A 10,410-nucleotide genomic window follows, 5' to 3' on the forward strand; every position below is an offset into this window, starting at 1 on the left:
GGTTATTGTTGGTATGTAGCGCAGCCTGTACTGCGGCTATGTTTGAAGCTAAAAAAGTACGGAATTCCTCTTCATTCATATTCACGGTGTGTCGAGTAGTCGGTGCCATTTCCTTCAAAATAGTCAAATGGAACAAGTTAATCATACAGAATATTAAGAGTAGTTAATAGTATTTCGTAGCATAATATGAACTCATTTATAAAAGATTTTTCTTCATATTAGCGTTTTATAAGTTTAAATTCGGGTAGTACCTACCCGTTAAGTTCATACTTAGTAGCTAATATACAATTCAACTACTACAATTTTACATGAAAAACTGATTATAATAATATTTCACGTTCAAACTTTTATACAATATTTTACAAACTTACAATACCGCTTATTTTACATATAGCATGAAATATAGCACACAATAAATTTGATACAAGATGGTTGTGAAGATAATTCTAGCTAGTACACAAGTCGTTCAGCAAAGGCAATAAAGACACGTAATTCATACGTCCAGAAACAAGTCATGCATTCTGGTTTTACTAGGATTACTTCCCATCCTTGGTCTTGAGGAACATAACCGTTATGGCCGTTGATAAGACAGCATGTTGTAACGTCGTCAAAGGGACGAGGGTTACGTAATGTCCAACAGTCCCGTAACAATCTAAAAACCTCATTTCTTACCCCAATTACCGACTCCGTCACTTGTGGAAACGTTTTGTTTAATAGTTGTAGCCCAATGTTCTTGTTCTCACTTTGGTGAGAAGCGAACATTACTAATCCGTAAGCATAACATGCTTCTTTATGTTGCATGTTAGTCGCTTTTTCTAAATCACGAAGTCCAATATTCGGATATATTGAGTCAAAATAATTTCTTAACCCATTGCGTAAAATAGCATTTGGGTTCCCCGCAATATATGCGTCAAAGTAAACACATCGTAACTTATGGATTTCCCAATGTGAAATCCCCCATCTTTCGAACGAAAGCCTTTTATAAACCAAGGCATTCTTGGAACGTTCTTCGAATGTCTTACAAACTGATCTCGCCTTAAATAGTTGTGCCGAAGAATTCTGACCGACTCTAGACAAGATTTCATCAATTATGTCTCCGGGTAGGTCTCTTAAAATATTGGGTTGTCTATCCATTTTGTGTTTTTATACTGTAAAATAGACAAGAGTTAGATTCATAAAAAAAAATACTTATTAATACAAGCAATTTTTACATATATCATAAAGCATAAGCACGCTATATTACATATATTACACCACACGAATACAACTATCTTATTCCAACTCGCTTGCTTCTTCTTCTTCTTCGGTTTTGGTTCGTTTTGCCAAGTTTCTAGGGATATATGATGTTCCCCTAATACGAGCCGTCGTTTTCCACATTGGTTTAGAAAAACCTGGTGGTTTAGAGGTTCCCGGGTCATTGTTACAACTTAAGGACTTCGGGGGTTGACGATATATATAAAGTTCATCGGGGTTGGAATTAGATTTCTCTATTTTTATGCCCTTTCCCTTATTATTTTCTTTTGCCTTTTTAAATTCAGTTGGGGTAATTTCTATAACATCATCGGAATTCTCGTCGGAATCCGATTCATCGAAGAATTGGTAATCCTCCCAATATTTTGCTTCCTTGGCGGAAACACCATTGACCATAATTAACGTTGGTCGGTTGGTTGAGGATTTTCTTTTACTTAACCGTTTTATTATTTCCCCCACCGGTTCTATTTTTTCATCCGGTTCCGATTCTTCTTCCGGTTCCGATTCTTCTTCCGGTTTCGATTCTTCTTCTGGTTCTGACTCTTCTTCCGGTTCCTCTTCGGGAACTTGTGAATCAGTCCACGAATCATTCCAATTTACATTTGACTCTTCATTATTATTAGGTGAGTCAATGGGACTTGTTCTAGAGGTAGACATCTATCACATAATATCAAACGCGTTAAGAGATTAATATATCACATAATATTCACATGTTAAAAATATATAGTTTCCAACAAAATTTGTTAAGCAATCATTTTTCAAGTAAACACGGTCGAAGTCCAGACTCACTAATGCATCCTAACAAACTCGATAAGACACACTAATGCAAAATTCTGGTTCTCTAAGACCAACGCTCGGATACCAACTGAAATGTCCCGTTCTTATTGATTAAAAACGTTCCATATTAATTGATTTCGTTGCGAGGTTTTGACCTCTATATGAGACGTTTTTCAAAGACTGCATTCATTTTAAAACAAACCATAACCTTTATTTCATCAATAAAGGTTTAAAAAGCTTTACGTAGATTATCAAATAATGATAATCTAAAATATCCTGTTTACACACAACCATTACATAATGGTTTACAATACAAATATGTTACAACAAAATAAGTTTCTTGAATGCAGTTTTTACACAATATCATACAAGCATGGACTCCAAATCTCGTCCTTATTTAAGTATGCGACAGCGGAAACTCTTAATAATCACCTGAGAATAAACATGCTTAAAACGTCAACAAAAATGTTGGTGAGTTATAGGTTTAACCTATATATATCAAATCATAATAATAGACCACAAGATTTCATATTTCAATACACATCCCATACATAGAGATAAAAATCATTCATATGGTGAACACCTGGTAACCGACATTAACAAGATGCATATATAAGAATATCCCCATCATTCCGGGACACCCTTCGGATATGATATAAATTTCGAAGTACTAAAGCATCCGGTACTTTGGATGGGGTTTGTTAAGCCCAATAGATCTATCTTTAGGATTCGCGTCAATTAAGGTGTCTGTTCCCTAATTCTTAGATTACCAGACTTAATAAAAAGGGGCATATTCGATTTCGATAATTCAACCATAGAATGTAGTTTCACGTACTTGTGTCTATTTTGTAAATCGTTTATAAAACCTGCACGTATTCTCATCCCAAAAATATTAGATTTTAAAAGTGGGACTATAACTCACTTTCACAGATTTTTACTTCGTCGGGAAGTAAGACTTGGCCACTGGTTGATTCACGAACCTATAACAATATATACATATATATCAAAGTATGTTCAAAATATATTTACAACACTTTTAATATATTTTGATGTTTTAAGTTTATTAAGTCAGCTGTCCTCGTTAGTAACCTACAACTAGTTGTCCACAGTTAGATGTACAGAAATAAATCGATAAATATTATCTTGAATCAATCCACGACCCAGTGTATACGTATCTCAGTATTGATCACAACTCAAACTATATATATTTTGGAATCAACCTCAACCCTGTATAGCTAACTCCAACATTCACATATAGAGTGTCTATGGTTGTTCCGAAATATATATAGATGTGTCGACATGATAGGTTGAAACATTGTATACGTGTCTATGGTATCTCAAGATTACATAATATACAATACAAGTTGATTAAGTTATGGTTGGAATAGATTTGTTACCAATTTTCACGTAGCTAAAATGAGAAAAATTATCCAATCTTGTTTTACCCATAACTTCTTCATTTTAAATCCGTTTTGAGTGAATCAAATTGCTATGGTTTCATATTGAACTCTATTTTATGAATCTAAACATAAAAAGTATAGGTTTATAGTCGGAAAAATAAGTTACAAGTCGTTTTTGTAAAGGTAGTCATTTCAGTCGAAAGAACGACGTCTAGATGACCATTTTAGAAAACATACTTCCACTTTGAGTTTAATCATAATTTTTGGATATAGTTTCATGTTCATAATAAAAATCATTTTCTCAGAATAACAACTTTTAAATCAAAGTTTATCATAGTTTTTAATTAACTACCCCAAAACAGCCCGCGGTGTTACTACGACGGCGTAAATCCGGTTTTACGGTGTTTTTCGTGTTTCCAGGTTTTAAATCATTAAGTTAGCATATAATATAGATATAGAACATGTGTTTAGTTGATTTTAAAAGTCAAGTTAGAAGGATTAACTTTTGTTTGCGAACAAGTTTAGAATTAACTAAACTTTGTTCTAGTGATTACAAGTTTAAACCTTCGAATAAGATAGCTTTATATGTATGAATCGAATGATGTTATGAACATCATTACTACCTTAAGTTCCTTGGATAAACCTACTGGAAAAGGGAAAAATGGATCTAGCTTCAACGGATCCTTGGATGGCTCGAAGTTCTTGAAGCAGAATCATGACACGAAAACAAGTTCAAGTAAGATCATCACTTGAAATAAGATTGTTATAGTTATAGAAATTGAACCAAAGTTTGAATATGATTATTACCTTGTATTAGAATGATAACCTACTGTAAGGAACAAAGATTTCTTGAGGTTGGATGATCACCTTACAAGATTGGAAGTGAGCTAGCAAACTTGAAAGTATTCTTGATTTTATGTAACTAGAACTTGTAGAATATATGAAGAACACTTAGAACTTGAAGATAGAACTTGAGAGAGATCAATTAGATGAATAAAATTGAAGAATGAAAGTATTTGTAGGTGTTTTTGGTCGTTGTTGCATGGATTAGATATAAAGGATATGTAATTTTGTTTTCATGTAAATAAGTCATGAATGATTACTCATATTTTTGTAATTTTATGAGATATTTCATGCTAGTTGCCAAATGATGGTTCCCACATGTGTTAGGTGACTCACATGGGCTGCTAAGAGCTGATCATTTTAGTGTATATATCAATAGTACATACATCTAAAAGCTGTGTATTGTACGAGTACGAATACGGGTGCATACGAGTTTGTTGATGAAACTGAACGAGGATGTAATTGTAAGCATTTTTGTTAAGTAGAAGTATTTTGATAAGTGTATTGAAGTCTTTCAAAAGTGTATAAATATATATTAAAACACTACATGTATATACATTTTAACTGAGTCGTTAAGTCATCGTTAGTCGTTACATGTAAGTGTTGTTTTGAAACCTTTAGGTTAACGATCTTGTTAAATGTTGTTAACCCAATGTTTATAATATCAAATGAGATTTTAAATTATTATATTATCATGATATTATCATGTATGAATATCTCTTAATATGATATATATCCATTAAATGTTTTTACAACGATAATCGTTACATATATGTCTCGTTTAAAAATCATTAAGTTAGTAGTCTTGTTTTTACATATGTAGTTCATTGTTAATATACTTAATGATATGTTTACTTATCATAGTATCATGTTAAATATATATATATATATATCCATATATATGTCATCATATAGTTTTTACAAGTTTTAACGTTCGTGAATCACCGGTCAACTTGGGTGGTCAATTGTCTATATGAAACATATTTCAATTAATCAAGTCTTAACAAGTTTGATTGCTTAACATGTTGGAAACATTTAATCATGTAAATATCAATCTCAATTAATATATATAAACATGGAAAAGTTCGGGTCACTACAAACTATGCACATGAATATAATATAATATATAATTAATTCTTAAAATTAATTTATATATTATATTATATATAAAATGTCGACAAACAAAAAAATAAAGAATTTTGAGCTGTCACCTACCACCATGCGATCGCATGGCCTGGAGGTACAAAAGCCATGCGATCGCATGGCCCTGAAATCCAGGCCTGGTCCTATAAATTCGCGTGTTTTGTTAAGTTTATCCAAAAATATATATCCATCTCTCTATCTATACGTAAATATATTTATATTTATATTATAATTTTAATTTTAATTTTAATTTCTAATAATAAAGGTATGTTAGCGAATGTTGTAAGGGTGTAAGTCGAAATTCTGTCCGTGTAACGCTACACTATTTTTAATCATTGTAAGTTATGTTCAACCTTTTTACATTAATGTCTTGTAACTAAGTTATTATTATGCTTATTTGAGCCGAAGTAATCGTAATGTTAGACTAAATATTAAAGACTGGGTTATTGAACTTTGGACCATAATTAATGTTTGGACAAAGACCGACACTTGTGGACATTGGACTATGGACTATTAATAGATGGGGGGTATTGTCTAATCGAGTGACAACTCATTGGAGTCTGTCGAACCTATCTTTAAATTAATTAGCCTAATAATTAAATAATGATTATGGTTGTCCTATTTAGTGACGTTCATACGGAGTCTATTATAATCATTTAATTAATTATTCGGGTTGGGTAATTGAGTATTCAAACTGATCAAGTGGATAAATTAATATTCATATCTAATTAAAACAGGGGTGGATTACATACAGTGATAACTGGTGTAATTGTTGACAGAAGTGATAACTGCGTCACAGTTTAAATCCTTAATTAGTTGGACTATTTGACTTCGGGTATAAGGGTAATTTGACGAGGACACTCGCACTTTATATTTATGACCGATGGACTATTATGGGCAAAAGCCAGATAGACGTATCAAATAAACCAGGCCAAATAACAATTAACCCGGGGTAATAATATATAACCAAAATATCAAACATCATGATTACGGAAGTTTAAATAAGCATAATCCTTTTATTTCATATTTCATCGTACCTTTATTTACTGTCATTTTAATTACTGCAATTTACTTTATCGAAATTTAAATTCTGTCATTTATATTATCTTCATTTATCTTTATCGCTAAAACTAAAATTTGACAAACCGGTCGTTAAACGGTAAAAACCCCCCTTTTATAATAATAATAATTATATATATATATATAGTTTTGTAAAATATAGTACGCTTTAATATTGATCTCCCTGTGGAACGAACCGGACTTACTAAAAACTACACTACTCTACGATTAGGTACATTGCCTATAAGTGTGTAGCAAGGTTTAGGTATATCCCATCTATATAAATAAATAAAACTTGTATCATATTTCGTCGTATTTCATATTAAAAATAATACTATTTCGTATACACCTCGCAACACATCAAGTATTTTTGGTGCCGCTGCCGGGGAATCCTTAACGCCGAAGCGAAACGCTATATAAAAAAAATTATTAAGTTTTAATTTCTTTTTGCAAAAATACGTTTTAAATACAAAAATATAAAAAGAAAAACAAAATATATATATGTTTAATAGTTTGTTAAATATATATATAAAACTATAAAGTTTCGTTATTTTTATTTTAGTTCTTAAAATATAAGTTTTTATTTATATAAATATTTTATAAAAATAGAAAATTAAAAACAGAAAAAAATATATATATAAAAAGTATTCGGGCTACACTGTAGCTGCCCAATTTGTGATCTGAATATTTGGGCCATGCGATCGCATGAACCCGTGTGCTAAAACTCATGCGATCGCATGAGATAACCTGACACACCCTACTAAACCTGGTACAGCATTAATTACGGAATATTAATTATTATTATTATTATAAACCCTAATTAGGTTTTTATTTATTTATTATTTAGTTTTAGTTTATTTATTATTTATATTATTTAGATTAATTAGTTTTATTAATATATAAAAATTAATACTTTTATAAAATAAATATAAAAATAATATTTTTATAAAAATAAATTATTTTATCACTTTTTATATTTCGTATCTTTTTAATCGTTTATTCGTAATATTTGTATTTTTCATTCGTATTTAGTTTTAAGTCATAGTTTTTGCCATAGTTATTTTTATTTCTAGATTTTTAGGCTTTGCCGTAAAATCCCTTAAGTGCTTTTTCTTTAGATTAAGATTTAGACGCTTTAGAATTTTGCGACGCCGTTTATATATTTTAGTGCCTTTTAAGTTATTGCCGTTTTGGATATAGAATTCCTTTTAAGTTTTAATACCTTTAGATGCAACTTTTAATATTTAGTTTTTAGACTTTTAAGTTTCGACATTTTTCTTTCTTATTTTTATTTTTCGACCTTTTTATTTTTCGACGTTTTTCGACGCACTCTTTTTCTTTCTTATTTCTTGACGCTCTAGTTTTTAGGACGTAGAATTTTCTATTTCTTCTCTAAAATTTCAAAACGAAAAATTATTTTAAGCGGTTAAATTGATAGACGTCCAAAATTTTCTGGTTCGTAGTAATAGTTGGATTTGTTAGTGGCGAGTTGTGGGCTTCCGATTTAAAGGGTCCTGGCTACCTGCTGCATCTATTGGCTATTCGAAACGTGGGAAAAATCAAAAAAGTCTATTAATTTGATAACTTATATAATTTTTATTTTTATAACTAATATGATATTCAGTGAATGCACCGAGCAAAACGTTCACCACCTTTCGTACGTTCACCACCTGTAACTCGATCAAGGCATCTAGCAAATATTGCTGCCATTGAATTTTTAGAATCATCATCTAGTCGAACAAGTACTTCAATTCAAATTTCAGATAATCCATTTTTTGAACCTAACTTCACAATTGAGAACCCGGAGGATATTCAGGGACAATTCCAAGATCCTGAACTATTAAACATTCCTCCTGAACCACAATTTATTCAAACAGAATTTGTTGAATAAGGAACCGTTAAATCAGAATCTTCTAGTGATTCAGATTCAACTAATCAAGATATGGAAGATCTAGAACCTCAAACTATGGAAGACCGAATGAGAGCCACACGTACTGGTCAAGGTCATGCCATTACTCAACCAGAAGTTACTGCACCAAATTTTGAAATCAAAGGACAAATCATACATATGGTTACTAATCAATGCCAATTCGGTGGTACAGAAAAAGAAGATCCAAACGAACATCTTCGAACCTTTAATAGAATTTGTACTTTATTTAAAATCCGAGAAATTGAAGATGAAACGATCTATCTTATGTTGTTCCCTTGGACTTTAATTGGGGAAGCTAAAGATTGGTTAGAATCATTACCAGAAGGAGCAATTGATACATGGGATGTCTTAGTGGAGAAATTTCTTCAAAGATTCTTTCTGGCATCTAAAGCCGTGAGACTTCAAAGAGAAATTGCCACGTTCGCACAAAAGCCAAATGAAACTTTATTTGAGGCATGGACAAGATTCGGAAAGATGTTGAGAGGATGTCCTCAACACGGTTTAGACACTTTTCAAATAGTTCAAATATTCTATAAAGGCGTTAATATCGCTACAAGAAAAGATATTGACACAGCTGCTGGTGGTTCCATTATGAAGAAAATTGCAACCGAAGCTCACAAGATTATTGATAAAACAGCCTCCCACTCTCATGAGTGGCACCAAGAGAAAGATATCATACATTCATTCAAAGCGGCTAGAGCCAATTCTAGCCATGACTTTGATTCCGTTTCCTCAAAAATAGATACTTTTGAAAGACGAATGGAAAAGATGACTAAAGATATTCACGCAATACAAATCAGTTGTGAGCAATGCGGTGGACCACACTTAACGAAGGATTGTAATATCGAGCAAACGATGGAACAACGTGAGAATGTTTCCTACATAAACCAAAGGCAGGGAAATAATTATCAAGATAATTATCAACAGCCAAGGAAAAACCTAAACTGAAGTCAAAACATTCTTTACAATCCAAATGGACCCAACAATAACAATAATAATCAAAATAACACTTTCAATCAACAAAGGCCAGGCTTATATAGACAACCACAACAAACTGAAGAGAAAAAGTCAAATCTGGAAGAAATGGTATTAAAGTTAGTTGAATCTCAAAAATAATTTATTACATCTCAAACCCAAACAAATGAAAAGTTTGATCATTCATTTAGAACTCAACAAACTTCCATTTTAAATCTAGAAAAACAAGTAGGTACTCTAGCAGGCCTGATTAGTGAAAGGAAACAAGGAAAGTTACCAAGTAATACTGAAGTAAATCCTCGAAATGAAAATGTCAACATGGTTTCAACGAATTCTGAAAAACCAGAAATAAAAGAGGAAAAGATTTCAGACGATGAAGAAATCACACCACCACCAGGTTTTGAAAAACCAATATATGCACCATACAAACCACCTATTCCATTTTCAATAAAAGTTGAATATGAACAAGAAATAGGTAATAAAGTTTGTGTTGGTGATACTTCGAAAAGGAAGAAGAAGAGTAAGCAAGAACAAGAAACCAAAGCCTTAAAAATAGAACCATTGAATACTATTCCACCAAAATTTCCACCTAAGTCGGGTGATCCGGGTGAATTTATTGTTCCTTGTTTACTTAGTGATTGTGTCATGTATAATGCACTAGCAGATCTAGGTGCAAGTATGAGTATTATGCCTCTTTCATTATATAAGAAGTTAAATTTAGGAGAGTTAAGTCCAACAGAGATGAGTGTTCGATTCTTTGACCAAACCATTAGACACCCAGTTGGAATTGCTGACAACCTACCCATTCAAGTAGGTAATTTAACCTTTCAAGTCGAATTTGTTATCATAGATATAGAAGAAGACTCAAACTTTCCTCTACTTTTAGGTCGACCATTTTTAGTGTGAAGACCCGTCCTAATCCATCCGGACGAAGTCCATATTGATTATAAACGATTCACAACAGTTATTTACATCGCGAGGTATTTGACCTCTATATGATACATTTTACAAACATTGCATTCGTTTTGAAAA

The 10,410-nt window shown here is 31.8% G+C and overlaps 1 non-coding gene across 1 annotated transcript; it reads right to left on the bottom strand.

Annotated features, from left to right (window-relative positions):
• Positions 1-8,799: 8,799 nt before the first annotated feature.
• Positions 8,800-8,906, bottom strand: LOC139851169 (small nucleolar RNA R71). Its single transcript, XR_011760527.1, has one exon. It is a non-coding gene; the product is annotated as a small nucleolar RNA R71 (small nucleolar RNA).
• Between the last annotated feature and the right edge of the window lie 1,504 nt (positions 8,907-10,410).

The sequence above is a fragment of the Rutidosis leptorrhynchoides genome, chromosome 5 (genome assembly GCF_046630445.1).
Source record: "Rutidosis leptorrhynchoides isolate AG116_Rl617_1_P2 chromosome 5, CSIRO_AGI_Rlap_v1, whole genome shotgun sequence".
NCBI lineage: Eukaryota > Viridiplantae > Streptophyta > Magnoliopsida > Asterales > Asteraceae > Rutidosis > Rutidosis leptorrhynchoides.